General features: G+C 39.0%; 1 protein-coding gene across 3 annotated transcripts in view; it reads right to left on the reverse strand.

Moving 5' to 3' along the window:
• LOC310903394 (BEN domain-containing protein 5) overlaps positions 1–24,954 on the reverse strand; it is a 932,737-nt gene that overhangs the window by 408,508 nt on the left and 499,275 nt on the right. The gene's annotated exons all lie outside the window — the stretch shown is intronic.

The raw sequence follows: 24,954 nt of genomic DNA on the forward strand, positions 1-24,954 counted from the left end.
CAGATTTACTTAGCTGCTATCATTTTCTAAGTTGTCCCTGCTGAGTGATTCTCATCACTTGCTGCATGAGGGAAAATAGCAACAGATCACAGAAGAACCTAGAAAATGTTGTGTTAATATTTTTTACATCACTCCGTTGCTGGCAGCTATGACATTTAAGAGAAGAGCAGGATTGGTGAATGAGGATTCAGAGCACTCCTGGTTAACTTCAGTGAAACAGCAGCATAGGCACATAAGGGATGTGCATATTATTAAAGTACAAACATACTCAAGCTTATTACTCTTTAAACCTGAGACTGCAGAAAAAGAGGCATTGTTGCCATCAAAACAAATAATTCTTATTCTCACACAGAAGAAAAATGGTAATATAAGACTAGAGATCAGCAAAATAAGCGTAAAGAAATAAACCTTGCAAGAATGTGCATAGCTATCTAAAAACAAAACAAAACACAACAAAACAACAACAACAATGCAAATGATCAAACCCAAAAACAAATAAACAAAACAAAAATCATAAAAGCTCAAGAAAGCAAAGTTAAGGCTATGGTCAGACAAAAATTATATGGGCACATTATATGGGTAGGTCAAGTAACCTTATCTCTGCCCTTCTAATAACAACTGAAAAAACAGTCAAAACAAAAAAGGCAAATCATTTGAAATGAGCATATGCAGAATTACTGTGACATGAATGCAAAAAGCATGAAGCATGAATGTAAAATTGTCACCCAACAATCTCCACTATTTCCTTTGTTTCTTATAAGCAAACAAATATATGTATTCCACTTTGCTTGGCCTAAGGAGAGCGAATGATTTCAATTTGAAATGTTTTTTCTTAAAAATACCAACCAGCGATCAAGTACTGTTTACCCACAGAACTTTTAATCATATACCTTGATTAGAACTGTAAATAAAAATGTATAACATTTATGAAAATGTGTTTGATGTTCTTCACTTTCTCATGAAGCAGGCAAACACCACAATCAGAAGTTGTCTCAGAAAATTACAACTTCTGCTTACAGTCAGCTGGCTGAAGTGTTACTTTAGCTAACTGCTGCTATTAGAGAAAAAGCCTGAACTGCATGACAATAGCTTACCATATAGCAGGTTCTGCCAATTCAGCTTGAAAGGGAGCACTACTGAGTTTTGTGTTTAAGAAAAGTAAGATAACAATGTAATAATTACAGAATGTAATTTATTATATTGTAGAAACCTAAGGGAATTTCTTGATATTGGAAAGTTTACTGTTCCTATGGATAAAACGCAAGATGAGTAAACGATTCACTAAAGATAATAATTGAAAAAGATGTCAATGATAGATACATTTCATCAGATGGAGAAAAAACAAAAACAAAAAAAACAAGTAGTAGGAGACTTCCGCCTCAAAACAGGTCCCTTTTATCCTTAACACATTTCCCAGGAGTTATGCAGAATACTGGAAGTTTTAAATTAAGAGACAGAGACTAATGTAGCAACACTGGTAGAAATAGTCAACAAAAGCAAACAGCAAGCGAAACTCTTGACTACTGCAATGCGTGTGGTGTGGGACTGACCTGAAAGACATCTGGCAGCTTCAGCTGGTGCAGGACGTGGCTGCCTGCCACAGAGGATGAATAAATGGACAAGAGCACATTGCACCTGCTCTTGGACTCATGCTGACTGCCAGCTTCATTCCAGGTGCAAACTGAAGTACTGGCTATTAACTATGAAGTCCTCAGTGATATAGCAATTCAGAGACCTCAGAACATCAAACATGATGCCTAGATTTTCTTGTGGTCTTTATATAGGGTAAAACGGTTGAACTAACTGAAATATTCCCTGATCGCTATCCCAAGTGTCCAGCATCCCTCGTGGCAGCCTCCTGCTTTCACATTGCTGGTGCTGAAGGTCTCTGGACAGTGCACTCTACCTAACTGACCCTCAGAACATGAACCTCCTCCATATGGTTATACCTCCTCCTCCTTCATTAGGCAAGGCATCTTAGATCTGGATTTTCTATGGCAGCAGTAGCGATTCCCTCTTTTTTTTTTTTTAAAAAAAAAAGAAAACTTCAGCATAAACAACAGTTTTACCTGTACAGCAGATGGTGTTGAGTATGCACTATTAGAGTTAAGCTTTTGCTTTCATTTAATGTTCTATGTGACACTTGAGTGCTTCTGTGATAGGTACCTCCTACAATTCTAAAAGCACAGCAGGTAAGTGGACCAGAAAGATTTAGGAAGAATGGAACCAGAAAGAACAGGAATGTTACTTGAGTGGGACTGGTGTGACACCCAGGGCAGAAGCTGCAAATCCCCAGACCTATCCTGGCTCTGACACCGAGTTACTTCCCGGCTAACTGAAATTTCTTAAAGGTATGAAATATATTAAAGGAATTAGACTACCAAATTCACTAACTTGATCAAAATCTTCCAAAGGGGGATCTTGATTGTTTATTAACAAAAAGATCACTTACAATAATTAAATTTCGAGAGAAATTAATTAAACATATTGCTTGCTGCCAGCACAAATGCTCCAGGACAATGTCAGACTGCTTGACAGAGGTCACTAATAACATTCCTTCTTGAATTTGTCCTGAACTTTTCCCAGAGATTAAGGAAAACTATATCTCCATTTTCTGTCTAGAGCATGCTTGGTTACAATGACTTTTGAGCCTGTTGAACTATTTCAAGCTATTAGACAAAGGATAGTGTAGCGTCCTGCAAGGTAAGAAATTCCTTCACACTTTTTTTTTAATGAAACCAGACAGACCATTCAAGGGGAGAGACTATTAAAATGTCTTCATCAGGGGAAAACTTGTAGAATGAGCTCACTACTTATTAAAGATCAGAAAATCCGTACTTGCAAGCAGGCCTTATTAATCTTGCCGTTAACAGAACTGCTTATTCTAAAGGGGTGCATGGTATTGCTGTGCTTACAAGATAAAAGATGACAAATTCATCAAATGTCAAACTAACTGTTTATACAACAGAAGTGGAGCAGAGACGGGCACTAATAAGGCTTTCCATGTGTGTTAGGTAAGCTGCTTTCTCTCCAAAAGCCCACCCCACACAATTGAATTCCTCATGCTTGCCTGTGGGTCAGGAGACAGCACACCCCAGGACGAAGAGCAAATTTTGGGGAAACAAAGCAGAGCCAGGCAAAATGCAGAGCCTCTGCCAGAAAGCTTTTTACACAGACCTCACATGCCTCTGCTGGAAAAAAGGCGAGAGCTTTGCATCTGGCCAGTGCAGCTGCCAAAGCCACCCCAAGAGTGATAGAGAAAAACATAGAGGAGGAATGCCAAGGGCAGCACAAGCATCTCCGCCAGCACGAGAACGTGATGCCAAGTGAAGAGCACAATTGCATGCCTCCACCTTAGAAATGGCATGCCTGTTTAATAAAGTAAATTTGGGTGAAGGAACAACTTGCCTGGGCACATTTTTTACACGTTTTTAAACTATGGAAAAAGAATAAGTGACCACAACACTTGTGTCTGCACCTATAGCAAGCCCAGAGATAGTGTGAGAGCTGCCAGCATAACTAAATGAAATCTGCATTGATGCCAAAACAATCCTCAGCTGAGCAAAATATTGCAGAACTTGGCAGCTTGGGTCTCTGAATGCCATTCAAACAGGTGGAGAGGAGTACAAGTGAGACGTTAGTATCGGGTGATCCCAGAGCCAAAGAATCAATGGATTGAAATGATAATACCAGAGACTACAGAAAACAGTGAAAAGGAAAGAAAAAAATAAAATGGACAAGAGTGAAGCTAAACCATAACATGAACATCTAGGGTAGGCCACAAAACCTTGGAACTCTCAACAATTAAATAGTAAAATCATGCCATACTTCCTATTTGTATTTAGGTTATGGACTTTTTAAGGCATAAAACACATTAGTATTAAAATAGCCTCTGGAACAGACTGAGCACATTAACTTTTCAATTCACTGAAGATACAACATCAATGTTCTCATACATCCATTTGCAAAAATACAGATTATTCCCTCCTTTGATCCCTTAAAACAGAAGCCCCAAACGCCTTTGACAAAATATCCTCAGCAATATCAAAATACAAAGCAATCTATCGCAGGGAGGGAAAGAACTAAAACAGGAACATGAAACATCTGAACCGCAGCCTTCCAGGATTTCTTTTAAAACAAAGGATTATAGGAGGAGTGCAGGGAACAGCAGTGTTTTTACCTTTAGGTCTGCCATTACATCACAGCCCAAGTTGATGGCAAATGAAAGTCATGTCCACCTGCAGCCTGTTTGCTGGCAAACTGGCTTAGCAAACACATCTGTGGTACCCATTCCTTGCAGTCACAATTGACACTAATTAACACCCTTGCTGACAGAGTTGGGTGAAAAGGCCAAGACTGAATGGGCAAAAAGACTGACTTGCCCTCTTCTTCCTCTAGCTTTCCTCCTTCAGGGGAAGAGTTGAGATGTATGGGGACACAGCTTGGCCTGCCAGGGTTTCGTTGTATCTGTTCTGTGCACAAACACTCCCACCTGAAGTTTCTAGCCTACCTGCGGATCTCTACAAATTCATTCACTTACAGGGAAAATAAAAAAACAAGCCAAAAATCACAACAAGGAGAAGGCACAATTTACATATAGAACCTAGAAAAGACCTTACAAAGCTAGAATAATTGTTTGTCAGCATTCAGCATACTCTCCATTAAAATTCAAAACATAACCCAGACCCCAAAATGCTTATGGATAAGAAGTACGGTTTATGTAATATTATTTCGACTTCTTATGCACAGGAGCATCTTGCTTCTAACACCGTTCTGGAAGTGTTAGGCTACCCTGTCAAATTTTTTAAGTCTGCCACAGAGAAGAAAAGACCAATGCGGTGATGAAACTGAGGAAATGTTCACAGACATTTTTAATGTACCAGATTTTGCAGAAGGTAGTGACTTTGCTGTGTCATTTTATAAGGTCTTCACAGTCCCAAAGCTGATACCTACAGTGTAAAAGAGTGGAGCCCTTACACAAATCAAGAGTAACCTTGGAAGGTAGACCATGTTTATACTCACCAGGGAATGACTGCTACCAAGTGAGAAGTCATCCAAACAAATCTGCTAAACAGAGTAGTATTTCTGGAGTAAATCAGCCTCTCATTTGGCATTACTTCAGACTTCTATCAAGTAGCTTCTCTTCTTACAGACCATTTAAGGAAACAAAATTAAACAGATGAATGAATAACAAACCATGAAAAAAAATTCTTATTGCTTTCAATGCTCTCCCTGATCAAATTCTTCAAATGTTTCCCCCATAGCAATAACATTTTAAATATCCTTTATAAATATCCTTTATACCATTGAGTCCTAGAAGTTCAAGGGGAGAAGAGAAAAAAGTGTTTCATAAAAGGGAAACCTCTAAAAATAATTCATATAGAAAAAAATATATATATTCATAAATATAGTGTCAATGATACTTAGACTCTTACTGAACTGAGATGAATCGATTACTGAGAGTTGCTCACAAAAAAAGTATTATCATTAGAGGAACAGAATGGCATCCAGCTAACCTACTACTTCATTTCCACCACCAATCGGTGTCAATCATTGCCTGAAAAGAAAAACATATTTGGCACTGGAGTACTATACTGTGCTGGGATACCTTGCAGTTCAAGTCCTCATGTGTGACATGTTTTTTCTTTTTTATTTTTCCTCCTAGGCTGTAAAAAATATACTACATACATACAACTGCAATATTAATTCAAATCAGAAAACTCTGAAAAGTGACTTGAAATCTTGTATTAGAGAGGAGACTGTTCCTAGATACTCAACGATGCACCTACAGCAGGCTATTCCCATACATGCGATGAACTGTAAGCAGACACTTCTGAATTCCTACTTATATCCAGTGGCAGGCAAAAGCCTTAAATATTGCATGCAACTTTCAAGGCTTGCACTTCAATTGCAAGGAAGCAATGTGTGAATTCCTAGAAGGCAGGTAAGCTTGTAGTTCTGCCAACGCTTTTTTTTTTTTTCCTGAAAATTAATGTACCTTTAAAAAAGGTCAAATACATTTCAAGGTGAAAAAATTCAGGCCATGAGAGCATATTCAATTATCAGATGTAGTTATGGCATTTCTGAATGGTTTCATATCTGAAATACTGTTTTGTTTATCAAGTGCAGAAATCCAACCTCCCAGCGACAGAGCTAATAGCTACTAAATATTGTTCAAAACATAAACCAGCAAATATTTAAATGCTTGCCTTTTCACATGATGCATTAAAATAACAGCTATTGTTTTACTTTGTTAACAGTGATTTTTCACTCACTAAATTAAACAATACTAAAGCCAATTTAATTTCAGAACACTTTGGTGATGCTCTGAGTTAAAAAGGAATTTGGGAGAATCATTTAACAATGAGTAAGTTAACTAGATGTTTACTTACTCTGTATGACATCCTAAGCACTTTAAGTTTTGAAGCCAGTCTCTTATTACCTGCACTTATCATGCTTTGGCTCACATCACAGAGCAATCCTGGAGCACACAAAATGGATTCCCCTCAGATGAAATTAAATTAGAAGATGTGATCCAACCACCAACAGACGTTCAAGTCAGGGGAGCTGACTAGAGCTGATCCAAAGTAAAAACCTCAGAAACATACAGCATAGGCATGATGCCTTCAGCACCAAATGTGCTGCTGTAAAAATCCATACCTGTCAGTCCACACAATTTGCAAATCTAAACATAGTTTGAGCAACATGATTTGGGATTAAATCCAAGCATTCTCTCTATTGTCACCATTCTGGTGGCTCTTTGCATCTTCAAAACAAATGTTTTCAGATATTTTAGTTGTATGGGTCAAAGAGGAAATAAATATTTTGGTACTATTCACTTTTTGCTGCTGTGATATAAGTAGTGGTTGATAGGAAACAAAATAAGTACTGAAGATTGTTTTAATTCCTGTCAAGTCTATTATTACATTGCTTATACATGAAAAAAAAAAATATCATTTTATTTTTAGGAAAAGATTCCAAAAATAATAAGTCTGCTGCTTCACATTGCTGTTGTCAAATAGTCTAGACTATCTCCACATCCTCTCTGCTGCATCCCAGGCACCGGCTCGCTGCCCTGGGATAGCCTCTGTTTGATAGCCTCTACTGCCTGCTTTTCTTTGCATGCCCTTTCTTTGGATAGGCAGAGGATGGATCAAAATGATTCTTGCGGTTTCTGAGCCACAACTAAATGTGGACCCACACAGCAAATGCTATATTTCTGCAAGAGCATCTTAAATCTTTTAATCCTGGATGCTCTTCATAGTTACTCTAAGGATGAGCAGAAGCAGCAGATTATTTCACTGCAGTTACAAGAGAAAAGGAGTGTATGTGTAACTTATAGTATGAATCTCTCTGACACAGTGACATTCAGCACCTTGCTTCAGTTGTTTTGAATCTGAATGTTACCACCAAGGAAACTTGAATAAGAACTCCTAAGAGATGTTCTTATTTGTTGAGTTTGCTGAGAGCACTATCTTTACAGGGATTCCAAATCAATCCTCCTACAGGAGGTAACTGCCACTACTAATAAGGGTTTTGTTTGTAATTTGCTGTATGTTTCCTCAGGATATCACTTTTCTCATCAGGCAAACCTACGGGCACTCACTCAACTCCAAACAATACAAAGCCATTAAATTCTTTTGCCTTGTTAAAGGGAAAGACAAACTTCAAATCACACAAATAAAAACGTTCTGAAAAGCAGCAAAGGAACCTTCAGCATCATGCAAGCTGATTTTTCTTCCATGTTATTAGTTTAGCATTGTGAGCTCCCTGCTTCTAGTTTGACCTTTAACTTTGGTGAGACATTGTCAGAATCCCGTGTCTAAAATAAGAGTAATAGAGTTTTGTTTCAGAAGCATGCCTATTCTGTTCACTCTGTTCATATCCTTATATCTTTTGACAACTTTTTATTTTCTGGGACATTGAAAGATTTCCAGACATTTCATCACATTGGACACTTTGTTCAAAGTAGGTGAGGAAGGCTGTGCAACAGAAATGTCATTTTCGGTAGACTGCTCAATGTCATGGCTGATCCAGGTCTTTATTTTCTGTTTTCTGTGCATCTTCCCAATTATTCATATACTGCTATTAACTTCACAGTACTTCAGCAGACAAATTATTATGCTTTACTCCCATGTTCGTCTCTTGTTTATGTCTTCCTTACTTAATGCAGCATGAAATATTTTAGCTAGTGTACATGGTGTAATTGGTCACCTAAAAGTCAGGCAAGAATACACTGAGCGTTTGAAGGTTTACTTCTGAGCTCCGCTGTTGTGGCGAAGCTACAATAAAACTTCACGTATTCTGTTAGTTTCTCTGTTATCATTTCACCTTGGTAGCTTTTTTAACTATACTGCTCTCCACTGGCATAACAACTTTCCACTTTGATCGCACGCTGGTAACACTCAGGTACGTTTATCTCCTCTGACTACAGGGCGGATTTTTCCAGAAACCTATCTTCTGACTCTGCCCATTTTGACAGTGCCCGAATATTACATAGAGGTTCAGAGCAAAACAAAGCTGTAAATTATTTGCCTACTTCAATCTGAACTCAGGCAAGCAATGATTTCATCCCTTCATAGTAAGCAAGTCAATACCATTTGAACCAGCCTTGGAGAGCACCAGTCCAGAAGCTGACGCTCCATCCAGTGTAGGTAATATTATTGTAAATACTACATTTTAAAGTCTATACCATGCTGTACAAAACATCTTTGTGTGTTGCCATGGGATTCTAGTCCTGATTATGATAGGTACACAAAGTATCTTTTGACAGTTCTTTGCTCTAAATAGATTCTAGCTTCTAAATTGACCTCTTATTTTGTGTGCACAGGGATGTAACTTCCATTAAAGCCTTTGAGTATAGCCTTCATTTGTGCAGACACAAGCATGAACATGCACAAAAGGCTGCTATACAAAAGGGAAATCATGTATGAATAAAGAAGAATTTGGATCAGTTGTCTGTATTAACACGCACACACACGCTGAGTACACTCAGTGTAAACCTGCCTTCAGATGCTCCGTTTGAGTTTGGTTGCTTTACAATTTTACTTTATTTACTTATTTACATTGCATTTGAATTTCTTTCTGTTACTTTCAAAATGCTACAAAACCAAGAAAAAACTGACAGAGAAGGATGAGGGTTTAACTAGCAATGATGTATGAAATGTCTCAAAGTGACTGTGTGCCTCCCATAGCATAGCAGTGGTGATGAAGGGCAGAGCCCCAGCTTTCTTCCCCTTTGAAAAATTCCATTCTTTCTTGCACCAAAATTTGGCTTGAAACGGGAAGATTAGACAAATTCCAGACACGGTTTTATTATGCTTCAACTAAGTGTGAAAACATACTTATTTTGCCAAACTACTACAATGTACATATGCAAGGAGTGGATAAGCTGATACTTTTCCATTCTGTGTAATGGCCACTTGATCAGTGTGAGGGGAGATAATGAGGCAGCTCTACTTTTATCTACATCCTCTCCAAGCTGCTCAGCTTTTTGTGAGCAGTTTCATTAGGCCACTACAAAATCTTGTCTTCCTTTATCACAGCAGTGCCAGCAATCTTTTCAACTCCCCAGATATTTACAGCCCAACTGTTTTGCTGCAAAATAAATGGGTATAAGAACATGTCTGCTGATTCAGAACAAGGTGGGTTTTTTTTTGTTCACGTTGTCCATGGATTTCACGTAGGGTTTTGTTTCTTCCTCACTCTTGTAACCCCTATTCTTTAATACTACAGTAACTTACAAAGTGTTATCATGAAGAATTACCACAGTGGTTCAAGGCAACTGTATCAAAAAGAAGTACAGGTTTTTGAAACCATTCTGAGGTTTCTACCTCTTCTGTAACACACCTGCACAATTTAGAAGTACTTGTTGAAATGGAAGAGAAGGAATTCAGGATGAAATGTCCCATGGGGGAAGAAAAAAAGACAAAAAAAACAAAAACACACACACACAAAAAAAAACCACAACACTACATTTTCACTCACTTACAGGAATTTTTAAGTCAAGAATGATGCACCTGACTAACTTGTAGGTAGCAGTTGACCACAGTGCCATTCATTTACCCCATGTTGATTCGAATAATTTGGACTGGCTTAAAGCACGTCTTTAAAACGGGCCAGTTTTGACATCCTTAAATCAAGAGGGCATGAAGAAACCCCCACTTCCTTTCACAGCTAATTCCAGTGCTGACTTTTCATTTCTGCCATCCAGCCTTCAGTCCTTGCCTTACCCTCTGTTAGACTAAAAAACCTGCAGTCCCTAAAACTGTGCTGTAAGGAGAGTACTAGTACATGCTATCACATCACCTCCCAGACTCAATTTTGATGAGCCAAACTGAGTTTAAACTCTTATATTTTAAAATAGTTTTTTCCACTCTCCAAGACTTTAATGCCAGCCCTGGATACCAGAACAGTACATAGTATACAGAGTTTAAGATATATTTTTGATAATCTGATCCATTCTAAATCCTCGGGTATCTATCCAGGGGAAAAAAAAATGTTTTTGGCATATAACCTTCCAAGCTACATCTAGTTTAATTACTAGATGAAGTCAATCAGAATCCCAAATTCTTTTCAATCAATACTGCTCCAATAAGCAGGCTTCGGGTGCATTCCCAGCTTTAAGCAGCAGAACTCTGTATTTTGTCAAAATTATCATATTGAAATGCATATTGTGCAAAGTGATGAAGCCCATCAAGAGATCAAGGTTGCACTGTATGACTAGCTTCTCTATATCTTTCTTTACCACTCAACAGCAATGTTTTAATCACCAACAAATCATCATTAGCAATAGCATTGGGTCCACTACCATGAAAAGAAACCCATTAAAAAGAGCCCTATTCAAGTGAGATTCTCCCATGATGAGTGATTTGTGAGATGTGGCAGGTGACTGATCTTTAACCCATTTAATATGTTCTATAATGTTTTAAAAGTTGTAAGGTTCTAAATCAAACACCTTCAAAAGATTATGCAGCTAACTTTCTCAACTAAATTTATAGTATAATCAAAGGCTGAGATGAATTGTTTGACAAATCCTCTCTCTCATAAAATGCTGACTGCCTTTCATTCGTGTTTAACTTTGACTAACTAAAGCTCCATCAGTCTTTCCATTAATTTCCTAGGGGCTGTTGTCAAAATACCAGTCTGTGGTAACCTAAGTCACCCTACTTGCGTTTTCAAGTATTTGCACAATAAAATGGTATCTCCCCATGTTCCAAGACGTACTAATTACTCGTGGCGTCACATCTGATGTGATCCCAGCTCCTTTAGGACTCCTGTACAACAAATGTCTCAGCCTGCTGATTTAAGAGTGTTTATCTGTAACAGAGATTAAAACAACATCCTTTTTGGTTATTAGTGTACTTAAAAGAATTTCATCCCAAGGTGACGGAAACCAAAAGAAACTCCCATGGTACACATCTGCCTTTTTTCATCAGTAAGAATTAAAACCTGTAGAATTGTATTATGTTTTGAATAAAATCAATCCTAGCAAATATACTAAAACTATAACTTTTAGCTTCACTTACATGGATTTTTCCTTCATTTCTTTTACTTTTTTTTTTTTTTAATTACCTCCTTCTATTTACACTTGATAGTTATTTACGCCCCCTGTTCCTATTAAGGATATATATTTAAATTTTACCTCCTACTGCTGTTGCACATTTTCAATTTAAATATTTTCTACAGCTGCAGAAATTTAGTCCTTCTCAAACAAATGAGATTACAGGTAGCAGTTGTCTTCTCATAACCCTTAATGAATATAAACTTGTTATGATCTCTGCTCATGAAGCAACCACCAACTTCTAGGCTGGTACTAACTTGTATTTATTGCTGTATTTATCCAACACCGTGTCATTCAAAATAGAGTTATGTGGTACTGGTTGCAGCACTTTTTAATTATGGACAAAACAAACAAACAAACAAACAAACAAACACAGCAACTTAAGAAAGTGAGTTTAAGCTCCACTTACAGTAGTGACAGATCCTAGAGAAAGGAAGGAAGGAAGGAAGGACAGACGGATGGACGGACCATACTTCTACTCGATTTCTTTCCAGATGGAAGCCATTTTAGTGATCATCCTTGTTGCCTTTCGCTGTATTTTTGCTAACTCTACTGCCTATTTTGAGAGTAGTGCATTGTTACGTCTGATTTGTTCTTCAGTTTTCCTACTATTCACAAATATTCTATTTGCAGTTTTGACTGCTACTCTGCTCTGAGCAGACATTTGCAATGAATCTCAGATATCACTCCTGAGTGGTAAAAGCTAGATTAAAACTACTCCATAGAAATCTGGGACAGGGCATACATTCATCTTAGAGTTCTTAACTTCTGTATAATGGAATATAATCTTGGGAGAAGTGACTTTCTTTCTGATTTCCTTATCCAAGCTAAGTCCGTCACAGATGACCGTCACTCCCGCCAGCCACATTTTAATGAAATCAGGAAAATGCAAGGGTTCTAGCTTTGGATCATAAGTGGCCTGTCTGCCTGAGCTGCCTGCCCAAGTTCTGGAGAGAACAAAAGTTCATTTGTGTCAGCCTTCTCCATGCTCCTTAGCAATGTCACAACAGCACAGGACAGCCTGGGTTACAATAAAAGAAATTAGGCCATATCATTGGCAGTAATACAAATGCAACTGTAATTCAATTCTATGGCATTTGCACTTGCATCTGAACCGGACTAGGTGCCTTTCCTCTAGCCAGGGAATTTGTTGGAGGTAATATCAGCATGGACACAGCGTTTCTCTCTGGAACTGATCATCTCCAAACAAAAGACATGGGTTAAAAACAGGAGAGTGCTCCAGCTTCTCCAGCCATTGATCAGCGAACCACGAAGCAGCACAGGGCAACAAAATGGAATCATTTAAAGTTTCAGGAACACACTACAGATTTCCAAAGTCATTCCACTGTTTACTGGATAAGGTTTGAAGCTAGACTGATGAGCTATGCAATCCAACATCCAGCTTTGCAAATGATCATATAGATAAGTCCATATAGATACTTTTCATATAAACAGGCGCTCGTTACATTTAACTTGGCAAATAACTACACGTAAAAAAAAAAATAATCTGAAATATCTCCTTTGCTGTTGAAATGATAGCAAAAGTTCCAAAAATAAGAGATAAAATGTGCAAATATTTGAACAAAAATATAATTAAAATAAATGAAAAACTCCTGTTTTCACAGCTGGTCACTGGTGCTAATTGCCAGCCTCACATTTCATCTTCAAAACTCAGCTGATAAAGTTAGCCGTGACGTACATAGTTTTTGTCAAGAAGCCATTCATTTGTTGAACAGTACATTAAAAACAAACAAAAAACCCACAGTGAATTCAGTCAGCAGGTTTTACAAGATATACTTGTGCTCCAGCTTCACTGATCTTCATCTAAGTGATTTGCTTCATTTGGGATATATGCAAAAGCTTTCTATAACCTGCATGATGTCTGTCCTCCTACCTCAGATCTCCCCAGGTTTCTCTCTGTCCTGCATTCTGAAGCAACAGGCATGGATGGTACCTTCCCTCCTGCCTCTTGACAAGCTGTATTTTCAGCAGAAAAAAATGTGGAGAATTCAATTGTGGCCTCCTTCTGGCAGCAGAAATAACCAGTGCATGAAACTTCTTGCCTGAGCACCTGCAGCACTCCTGACCAGACCTTGCCAGCTCCTTGTGGTCATTGCGCCAAGCCTCTCCTTCCCTCAATGTCCCCTCCACCCAGCTCACTGCTAGTCCCACCACCAGCACTCCTCACTGCCTTGCACAACCTTCTCCCCCTCTAACTCTGTCTCCTCTTTTCAGGTGGGAAGATTTGCAAGCAGAAATGACTGGCAGGTCTTCTCCAGACAGAAACTGTTCCTAGCAAAGTGGAGGCATTGTAATAAACAGGATAATTATAAATTGTTATCTTGTGCCAAAGGGTGCAGGCCAAAGTGGACAAGATGCTTCAAATGAAGTTGATGGCATTAACCATGAACAAGTCTGAACATTAAAAGAGGAAACAGACCTTATTTTTAAGGCTGTGCTAGCAAAACCTCTCTTGCAGAAAGTGAATAATAAATATACTGGATGCCATAGTAATGTCCGTGGGGGGAGGTAAGGGATTGCTATAAAACATAGTATTCTAACTACTATAGATGTTGCTGCTAGAATTTACAGCTTTCTCTGTGTGCTTATCTCTCCTCACCAGTTTCTGCACATTGAGTCACATTCAAACATGGGCCATTTTAAGACATCTTTTTATTATTTTAACTTTTTTTTTTTAAAGCTACAATTATTTTTTTTCTGTGCTATTCTGTAATGTTAAATAGATTCAAGACCTGTGTTTACAAACCACATGCAATACCATTTTGGCACATGTAAATTACATGCAAATACATTCTAAATTAGTTTGTTTATCACTCCAGAATTCTAATACAAAGATTTTTTTATTTTTTTTTTATATTTAGGTTTTATTCTGACATGTTTACAAATGAGTTTGACTCTGGAAAATAACTTAATAAACTCAGGGTTAGCTATGCAATTAGAGGAGGCATCTGGGAAACATAAAAACTAGAAAACAACATTTACATCTTTTGTACATCCAAGATTCCACTTTTCTTTCTCCCTTGAATTCATCATTTCAAAATATTGCAGTTATTTTTGTATGAGGACAAAAAACAAGAATTCATTTTTATAACCAATGACCCCTCTCTCCAACGAGCAATTCATGGGGCAGCACTGGATAAAATGCACAAAGTAGAAGATTTCATTATAAAAAAAAGAAAATGAAAAATAACTGAATTAACATTGATCATGACTTTTCAACAGTGTTTCTTATTATTACGGCCAGGCAAAGTCTCCTGTGGGCAGTAAAGCTTTCCCATGTATTATTAGCCCTCTACAGAAAGCTATGAAAAGACACAAATCTGTTTTGTCAAAGGACAGAAGAGCATTTAGTTATAAGAGAAAGTATGGTCATAATCCATTGTCGGGTTAAAGGTGAAGAAAACAGAACTATAACACAAAGCCTTAAGAGAGTAATACTCCTGCAGTTAATTCCTGAACACCGCTGTAGAGACGCCTGGTTTGTGGGGAGAATACATTCTCAGGGCAACCTGACATCTATACGGTTTATATTTATTAGCAGCAGCACTATTATATAGCATCTCTATTTGTGCTCGGCACAGACACACAGCACCATGGCTCCTGCTTTGGGAGGCATTTGTCCAGGTGCCACAAGTGCCTGTGCAGCCGCTGTGAGAGCCCACGCCACGGCAGAGGTGATGGGAACATCTTGCTTTGCTTTGCTGCTACCAGTGCTCCAGCCCAGAGCAGCTGCCCTTGGTCACTCGGGCCACTCCAGAACATTTTCCTACACTACAAAAAGCTATTTTTGTGCTAGAATAACAAAAAGCAGGATGACGAAGCGAGGGGGGTGAGTTAAGGATCACACTAACGCAGCACGGGAATTTGTTCATGGTGTCAGCTTTGTCAGATCATAGGCAATGATTAGGGGGTTTGGCCCACGTAAGATGCCACTTGAGTGCTCTGGATCAGATCCCAGAGCAGACTTGCTCTGAGTGACCAGATGAGGATTCATCTGGCATCAAACCCCAGGCCCTGCACCCTCCCAGCCCCTGGCAGGAGCAGCCACCAGGCAGGCTGAGCGCAGGGGATGGCAGCACGGCAAAATTTAGCATCACTCTGAGGCTGTCCTAAAGATGGGCAGGAAAATCAGGGTCATTACAGATGATTCTTCCTTCCAGTAGTCCCCAGAGGATAAGGACAATGGCTGCAGCTGAGTAACAGGGCGAGTAATGTAATAAAAACATCAAGTTTAATATAATCCCCTGCTGTCTTCTAGATAGATCAAACACACTTATATTCATTTTCATTTGTATGGCCCAGCAAATGTGAACTTCGTGGTTTACGCTGCCCTCCCCAGGCCCTGCTGCAGACCTTATCCCTTTCTGCCTGCATCCCTTGCTCCTCTGCCAGTGCTCTCTGTCCCGGCAGTCGCAGCGCCCTGCACAGACAGCACAGCACCTGCCACATCAGAAGCAGACCGTGGTGTTAAGTGAGTATTTCACCTTCCTTTAACCTGCTTTTTAAGGACACTGCAGTGATACTACTGCCTCACAGTACCCACATTATCTCGTTTAGCAGCATCTCAGGTAACTCCCTATAATACTGTGCAGAGCTGGGTGATGAACAAGACACTTTTCCACCACGGGTTATCCTGCACATTCAGTCTGAATTTGCAAAACCATCGCACCTTCCCTATTCAAATCTCTCCTAAAAACTCCTTTGTGCCTTCAAGATACAAGCTCAAAATAATAATAAAGGCTCTAGGTTATCCTTTCTTGTGGGTTTCCCAATGACCTTGGCTGACTGCTTTAACAGAAAGCGTTCTGCATACCAAAAAATGAGCCCACTGGCAAATCTTGGAAACAAATGAGCTAGGAAAGGGTTCTTTGTGCAGTTCCAGCGCCCCTTTTCCTCAGCCCCATCCATTTAGCTGTATCAGCACCACTGTTTTGCCATTCTGTTACACCAGAAATTAAAGGACAGGGGTAGCAAAGAGGCATAGCAGTCTAGAAGAAAGGAAAGACAGCAACGGGCAGCTTCTCAAAAATAAAAGGCAGTTCTATTAAAATCATCCTTTATTTTTGACATTCTCTGTCCATGTTTCCTGCCCATTGCCCCTTGCTTTGTCTATTTTAGTTACCAGCTATTCAGGGGCAGCTTGGTGTCACACTGTGCTCATCCAGCACAATGACATCCTTGTGGATTGGGACACATGGGTGCTACCAAAATAGAAACGGACCACAGCTAGATATATGAGCCCGGCTAGTTTTTTTTTTTTTTTTTTTTTTTTTTAAAAAAAAAACACCTCAGAAGTAAAGGTTCAGGTCCAGGTGCAACCCAGCAGCACTGGAATGACAGCACACTAAAACCAGCAAAATCCAGCGAGAGCCAGGGCTTATTTATCGCAGGCACAGCACCCAGCTAACGGGGCTTTGCTGGCACCTGGGCCCACGCTGGTGAGCCTGCTGCGAGCTGCGCAGGTGCCTGCTGGCTCAGGCATTTCTGCGCTGCACTCCATTTTGTAATGTCAATATAATACCCTGCTGGCTTCTAGGTATTCAGAATACACTGATTTTTCACTAAGTCTTGTTCAGGTCACTCAGCAGATAATTAAACAGACATAAAAATTCCTAAGTGAAGAGACTGTTTCCATACAGATGTCCTTGCTAATTAAAATTTCATTAAAAAGGAAGGAAGCTTTCCATGCTCTCTAAAAACACCTAATACTAAGAAAGGTTTCTGGGGGTGGTTTTTGTTTGTTTGTTTGTTTGTTTGTTTTAAAAGGGTGGTGGTGGCAGATTATCCTAAATTTTCCTCAAGCTTACCCAAAAAGTAGAAGAACAATACACCTGTGCACAAAATTGCTCATTTTCACTCTAAGTAAGCTCGTTCTGCACATTGCGAAGTACAACAGAAAGATTATGTGCAAACATTTACAGCATAAAAAGCCTCGTCACCTGGGATGCTTGCTGCTTCTGAAAATTCTGATCAAAGATAAACGCCAAGACAACTCCTTGTAATCAATTATGCACAGATAGTCCTCAGTGTATGCGCGATTCATAAAAATAATACTGAAAACATAACATGGATTTACATGCAGAAATGAAATATGGACATGGACAGAACACTAATCTCCCGATTGGTATCTTAAATAACAATCCCAGTACTTTCGGCAAGTTTCCGGCTAGATATTGCTTCCCTGAGCAAGTCCCCAGCATCCTGCACGTGCCCGGCTTCCACAGGAGGGGCAGCAAGCTGCATGGCCCAGGTCCTGTGAAGGCTGCAGCAGGCTGCCCTCGGGGAGGCAGCAGTGCCAGCTACACATGGGTCTTATTGCTGTGTAGGCAGGGAGGATCAACCACCCCTACACACACAACACATCCAAAAATTACTCGTGGTGCAAAGCGAGCCGTTACTTGGCAGTCTGGCTTTGCTGAGAAGTGGGATGACAGTAGAGGGTGACAAGTCAGCCCCGATGTGCTGCAGGCTCCGTGGGGACAGCCTCTCTAGGTACCAGCCACCACCACCCCACATAACCCACCACGTTCAGAAGGGCAATGGAAGATATGCTCAGGTTTCCAGCATGTATGAACACGTAGCGTCATTGCCCTTACTAATACCGATCTCACGTTTTGAGGTCTTTTCTATGTCTTTTTCACTCAGCCTTATGACAGTCAAGTTGAGGAATTCCCATCACAATGTCAAGCCTCTCATCAACTCCACCTTCCCCCAAAAAATCTGTAAAATATTTATATTTCCACATGAGGATTTATTCCTGTTTTGTTCTAGCTGACATCCTTTTGTCACAGGGCTTGCACGTTTTTGCCCAGGTGAGCCCCAAAGATTATGCAGGGACTTAATGAGCAGATCAATTACTGGTCATAAGAAAAGATACTGTCTCTTTAAAGGTTATTTGAAGGTTGATTGCTATCTTATTGCTTATATCCTGCAAATCTATTCAGCCTTATGAATGAATTTGACCTTTTTATACTTACTGGGGAAAAAAAAAAGGAAAAAAAAAAAAAAAGGAAAAAAAAACAGAACAGAAGTTAATTTAGAGCTCTATAATACAACACTTTTTCCCAGAGAAATGAAAGGGCATTCAAATCGATACCTGCACAATAACACTCTGATGAATGTTTGCACCCAATTTTCTCATTTTGCTAACTTGAGATTGGGCATTTTGAATAGTTCTCAAAGCACATATTCTTTATGTGCTGTGAAGTATGTGGTATTGTGTCCAAACAATGCTAGAGGATAATCATTATAGGAGTATCACTGGGCCTGAAAAGGTCAGTTAGTTAGAAATGTCAGCTTTCAATGCAGCCATGCCGGACCTTCCTATGTACGGATCCAATTAAAGGGACATGCCAAGGTGCATGGAAACATCATGGTGACCCAGAATAATAATAAGGTATTGTGGAAAAGCTTGATATTTTTCTTCAAAAGTAATGGATTAGCCTTTAGAATATCCTCTCTGCAGTCTTATTTTGACTTTGCAAATATCACTTATTCTACATGTATCCAAAAAAAGGTCATTTTTAAAAAATGCAAAGGTGGGGATGAAACAGTCTTACTAAAAGTAAATATTTCGTAACTAAATGGAAAAAAACTCTGGTTTCATGATTGGACTAAAAAAAAAAAGTGTCATTCCAACAGAATTAAAAACTGTGACATTTGAGATGGATATATGTGGTGTTTTGGGAGACAGACGGGAATAAATCAGGGGAGACGGGCAGACAGGTGAGAGTGGACTTTATTCTCTTGGGACAGGTTGTGAGTGAGGACTGTCTGCACAGGGAAAAGACAAGGAAAAGCAACACTCTTTGGTGAATAAGCAGCATCTCTACATTATTTCTTTTTTTTTCTTCCAAGCAAATGGAGAGATATAAGTAAGAATTAGGAATGTACTGATCTTCACAAGTAAGTAATTACAAGCAACAACGTTACTTCTCCTTATCAGAGCAAATGGAATTTTTTACAGCTGTTCAAATACTGTGAAGGTGAAGATGAGGAATTGGATACAGTCAAATTTCTTAATCAGGCTCAGGACAGCCAGAACCAACCTAATGGCACTAAAATGGCCCTATGTTTTCTCTCTGCTGTTAGTGTATCATCTTGCTGAAGGATCACCAAGTATGGAACAAATGTCTTCCTGTAATTCTAGGGTTCAGCTAGGACTGACAACACTAATTTCACTCTGAGCTGAGACCTCAGTTTATATATTTTATTTTTATGGTAACGAAGATCTTGTACTGTGGGATTTTACAAACAATTTGGGGTCTATTGCCTTGCGGAGCATGGTCCCTCCAAGATATTTTACACTACTGTGGGCATATGGGAGAATTAACCTCAGCTTATGTGGTGATGCAAGATACAGTTTCACTCCCATCCATCAATGAGCATTGAAAGACTCAGTTATTGCTGGACAGATAAATCATTTCTTTTTTCTACCATCTTTTCCAATAAAATAACACATGAAGTTTCACTAACAAACACGAGCAGTAATTACATTAAGCTGTAAAAAAACAGACACTATCCCTTGACACATACTTAGTCCAATATCAATGTAGTATTAATTAATAAGGACTATCAAAAATAGCACCTAAGTTTTAGCAGCAAACAACATTCTGTCACATTTTATTACTCTGTATAATTTTTATTAATGCCTGTCTTCTAGCTTCATGACTTTGAGTTCATATTATTTTCATGCTTCAATTAGAAAGAAGTAGATAGTCAGACTATCCATGAAGGTAATGGAAAAGTCTTGTAGGGGGGCTTAGTGGTGGAATTTATGGTTAAATGAAACTTTCAAATATACTATAAAACTTCTTCTCCTTCCTTTGCTTAGTTTTACTTGAGGTCTCATAAGCAGTAATATGTAGAAATGCAAAACTTAATCAGCTAAAAAATAGAGCAAATCCCACATATCATTTTATGCAATACCAGGAGAGCAGAAATATATTTTCCTAACCAGAGGAAATTAACTAGGCAACAGTCCTATATCTATAATTTAAATCAGTAAAATATGTATGGCAGAAACTAAAGCCACCTTAAAAGAATTCAGTGTAGCAGTGTATCACAAATTAATGAAATGGAGACATTTTTAGAGCATGCAGCACTGAAGATATTAAAAGAGGGAGAATATTTCACCACATAGATCAGTCTGATAAATACTTTTAAAATCAAGCTTTTTTTTTTCCCTGTTTAAAAGTTGAAGAGCTTGAATATTAGGGGGAAGCACATACACAGCCATTAACATTTCTGATCGAATCTCCGTGCCACTCTATAGCGATCAGGAATATTTCACTCCGTCAGTGTGTGTAAACCTCTAATGTGGTCAGAGGAAAATCTGAGTAAATCAAGAGGAAGGAATTATGGAGCCAGCTCTTACTTTATTTCTCCTAAAACAGAGCTGAAAGAAACTTAAAATACTTTATATTCCATGTTAGAGCCAAGCAGGGCACTATGGAATATTCAACTACCACAGGTTTTCTAAATGCAATCAATTTACTGCTGCCAAATGTAGTAGGTTTATATACATCTGGGAAACATGCACCTACAGTCCTGATGAATTTCTCCTGACATTGCACCGATTTCAAGAGAATGTTATTTTAAATTGGCAGTAGAGAGACTGGTGGAGAAGGATAAAGCCCTGAGGATGGCTGAATCAAAGAGAATTTCAAAAGAATTTTCCTGATGGTTCTTGGATAAGATCACATGTTAGCTATTTTCAAAGCCAATAGTTTCCAACACGCTTCCATTTATGGTATCAATAATTAAAAAATACTTCCGTGGGAGATGAACTTACGTTACTGAGAAGAGAAATTGAAAAGCTATATTACTATTGTAAACACAGGAGATGCAAAAAGCTTTGTCTCCATGGAAAAGCTATGGAAACAGGGATATCTTATTTGCAACCATTGAATGGTTACCGCAAAATGCAATGTGACTGTATGTGCATGTGCAAAGTGTTATAGAACATGATCACATAGAAATTAAGGGCAGGCCCTCAGCTCCTGCCTGCAGCAAGGCCATATTAAACCACCTGATGATTTGGTCTTAAAACCCAAAGTCTACTAGACAAAGCGTTGAGGAAATGTTTTGGATCAACTTCAGAGGTAAAAGATTAAGTTTAAAGAAAATTTAAATTACCAAAACTTAAACCTCATTATGTCCCACTCCCTGCCTGCATGTCCCTGCCAGCAACTAATGAATTTTTAACATCTTTCCCCCGCCCCACTGCGCACATCAGCTCTGAACCTGGCACCCTGAACCGTACAGCGCGTTACAGCCTAATTGTAACTTGCATGTCAAGGGGCAAGAAGAAAGGAGTGTGGCGAGAGCATTGATAAATTTAACTTAACATTCCTCCAGCTACTCAGCAGTAAGTCAGAGCTGTGAACTCCCCTCCACATTTTACATGGGTGTCAGTTACTTCAAAGGAATATATTCAAGCATGAGGGAGTCTGGCTTGCTCCCAGCTTATGCATCATTTGTGCCTGGCTGTTTCTGGAGAAGCACAGCAAAGCAAAGATTTCCTCCGGTTTGGGGCATGTTGTGGAGCTTTCCGGAGCTGTTTTCTTAGGAGCGCTGGAACAGGTCAGCTGTGCATATTGCATACAGAACATGTAGCTGGAGCTACAGCTCTCACCCTCTTCATTTCTTCCTTTTCTTTTTCTTTCCTTTTTTTTTTTTTCCCTCCCTCTCCAGAATTCCCCCAGTCCAGGATAGAGATTAGTGATGCCTACCTATTCAGTTTAACACACAGACGTGTTGTTCCAACAGGTTTTGCAGTGCCTCGCACGCATGGCTCAGGACTTGGAACCAACCTGGAGCAAGGCAAGAGGCAGCGACAGGTCACCAGCACTCTGTGGGCAGGGAGGGGGCTTGGGGCTGGAGGAACAAGCACCACTTCTGACCCACCTGTGAAGTCCTGGGCAATTGTTCAACAACCACGGCCATGGGAAACAGCGCAACTGCCATGAGGTAATGTTAGGTTTCGGTGACCCCACATATTCTTTTGATTCTTTCAGCACTTGTACCTCAACACTCCTTCCTCTACATTAACAGCATTGTTTTACCTTGTGATTAATCTCATTAAGTGACTGATCAATTTTCGGAAAGTTTGTAGTGGCATGTGGAGAAAAGCTATTTTAACACCCACAAGGGATCCCCAAGTGACTCTTGACTAAACAAACAAAAATTGGTTCAGGAAATTTTGCACACTTAAAGTGATGCTCGTCATGAGACGTGCGGATCACAAAGGTGACCCTTGGTTTTGAAGTCTTTTGTCTGTTCTGACAATTAGGCAGTAAGGCTTTAGTGGCTGATGCTGCCTGGGAGATGCGGAGGACTTTCCCATAAATAAGGAGGACTTTCCCATAAATAAGGCTGGGTGACCTTCACCACAAACGAAGGCTGTCTGCCCGCGGCAAGGTGGAGCACAGGACCAAGTCCCAGGGATTAATAGCAGCAAATAGACAGCCCAGTCCCTAATTTGAATCACTAAATCAAGGGACTACAGTGATTATAGCTGATCTCAGGCATCATAAACGACAGCACAGCTTTTTAAAAACAGACTGTTGATGTCAGATCTTACACCTAAAGCTCAAAGAGTGAAATATTAAAAAGTTACAATCTCCAAAGTCAGTAAAAGCCTTAAGGCTATAGGTTTTTTTTTGTCATTGTTTTGTTATTTTGTATAATTTTTATTTTTCTGATATTTGTAGGGCCCAAAATAGACCATTTAATCCACAGGTTGATATTTTCTCATCCTGCTAAGAATTAAGTGCTTAACTCTGTTAGCTTCTTCCAAAAATCTCAGCTTTAGGCTCTTAAGTAAGTTTGGCCTGATAGAACACCAAGCTCCTTTCAAAAATGCCCTTATTGAAAGCAAAGCTGTAACAGCTAAATTCAATAACCGTGGTGCAAATACTGCATTTTTTCCCTAAATAACCAATTATTGTATATTTCTGGCTAAATATCTAGGGGTAAAAATTATATTCCAGAAAAAAGCATGTTGTGGAAAGCTTTTGTCCCGACTTTTAGTGCAGTACATTTACCAATGCAGTCACTGGAAGCTGCTTTCAAATTTAGTTATTTGGTCGTTCCAACTAATTGCTGTGTTGATTTAGTAGGTTGCTGTATTAAAATGAAAGATCTGAAGCATAGTTATTTACTGCAATCACACCTATGCATAAACTCAGCTTAGTCAGCCTTTCATTGTTCCAGTGAATACTGTATCCAAAATTACAAGAAAGGTATCATAAATTCCTTTTGCAGACATTTCTCATATTAGGTTATTCTGTTTCCCAACCTTCCTTTTCTCTTAAAAAAAAAAAAAAAAAGAAAAGAAAAGAAAAAAAAGGAAAGAAATAGAAAGAAAAGGTGATCTTTGGTACCCTTATCCAAGATCTGAGTCTCTGCTATGATTAAGACCTTCAGAGATTTTTTTTTCTCCTTTTCTTTTTCCTCTAGAAATAGGGAATTTTGAAGATATGAAAAATGTAAAAAAAAATGTGCCATGTTTGTCCTTGAAGTTACAGTCAGAATAGTGACAATGGCTTTATCACACTGTATTGTTGCTTTTATCAGCAAGTGCCCTGAGCATACATTAACATAATTGCAAACTGCATGAAAAGTGAACATGCAAAAATGTGATGCAATTGCCAATAGCCTCAAACATCTGTCCCAACAAAGTGTTCCTCCTCCTTATTTTAATTCTTATTATTTTAACAAGGTTAGTGAAGGAGAAACCATGTCACAGATGATATCTACATCTAGAGTGTCAGAAAAATTATTGATGCAAAATTGTTATCCAAGCAAATGTGACACATTTTGTTCACTTCCCATAACACCTGTTCATTTCACTAACACATTATTCCCAGTTAAAGCCAGAACTCATTAGTCCCAGTTAAAGCCAAACTGAGGGCTTAATATGCACATACAGCTGAAAAACTGAAAAGGTAACCAAAAGATAGCACCATTCAGGCACAGCATACATCTGGAGCTGGTGGGCTGCAAACTTCTGTAAGTTTGCTTACAGAAGAAACTGAGAAGAAACCACTTACGGTAAGAAACTGAGACAGAAAAATAACAATAAATTAATAGCCACACAGCCTTAAAAGCAGAGATCAAATAGAAGCACTTCTCAAACAACCAGCATTTTAATCAGTGAGGTCTTCAAACTCACTATGCCAAGGTGCCCGACACTTTTGTAGTATAACACATATTGGTTTATCACCTCAATAGGCTAATATGGAAAGCCATTATGGAGAAGGCAGTTTAATGCATTTTAATTTTACTTAAATATTTTCTGACCCACTTTGGCATTCTTCAGAGCCAAGCCTGGACCTCCTGTCTCCCACCACCATGCACAGAGGGCC

Source organism: Anser anser, assembly GCF_964211835.1.
Source record: "Anser anser genome assembly, chromosome: 8".
In the NCBI taxonomy this organism is placed as follows: Eukaryota; Metazoa; Chordata; class Aves; order Anseriformes; family Anatidae; genus Anser; species Anser anser.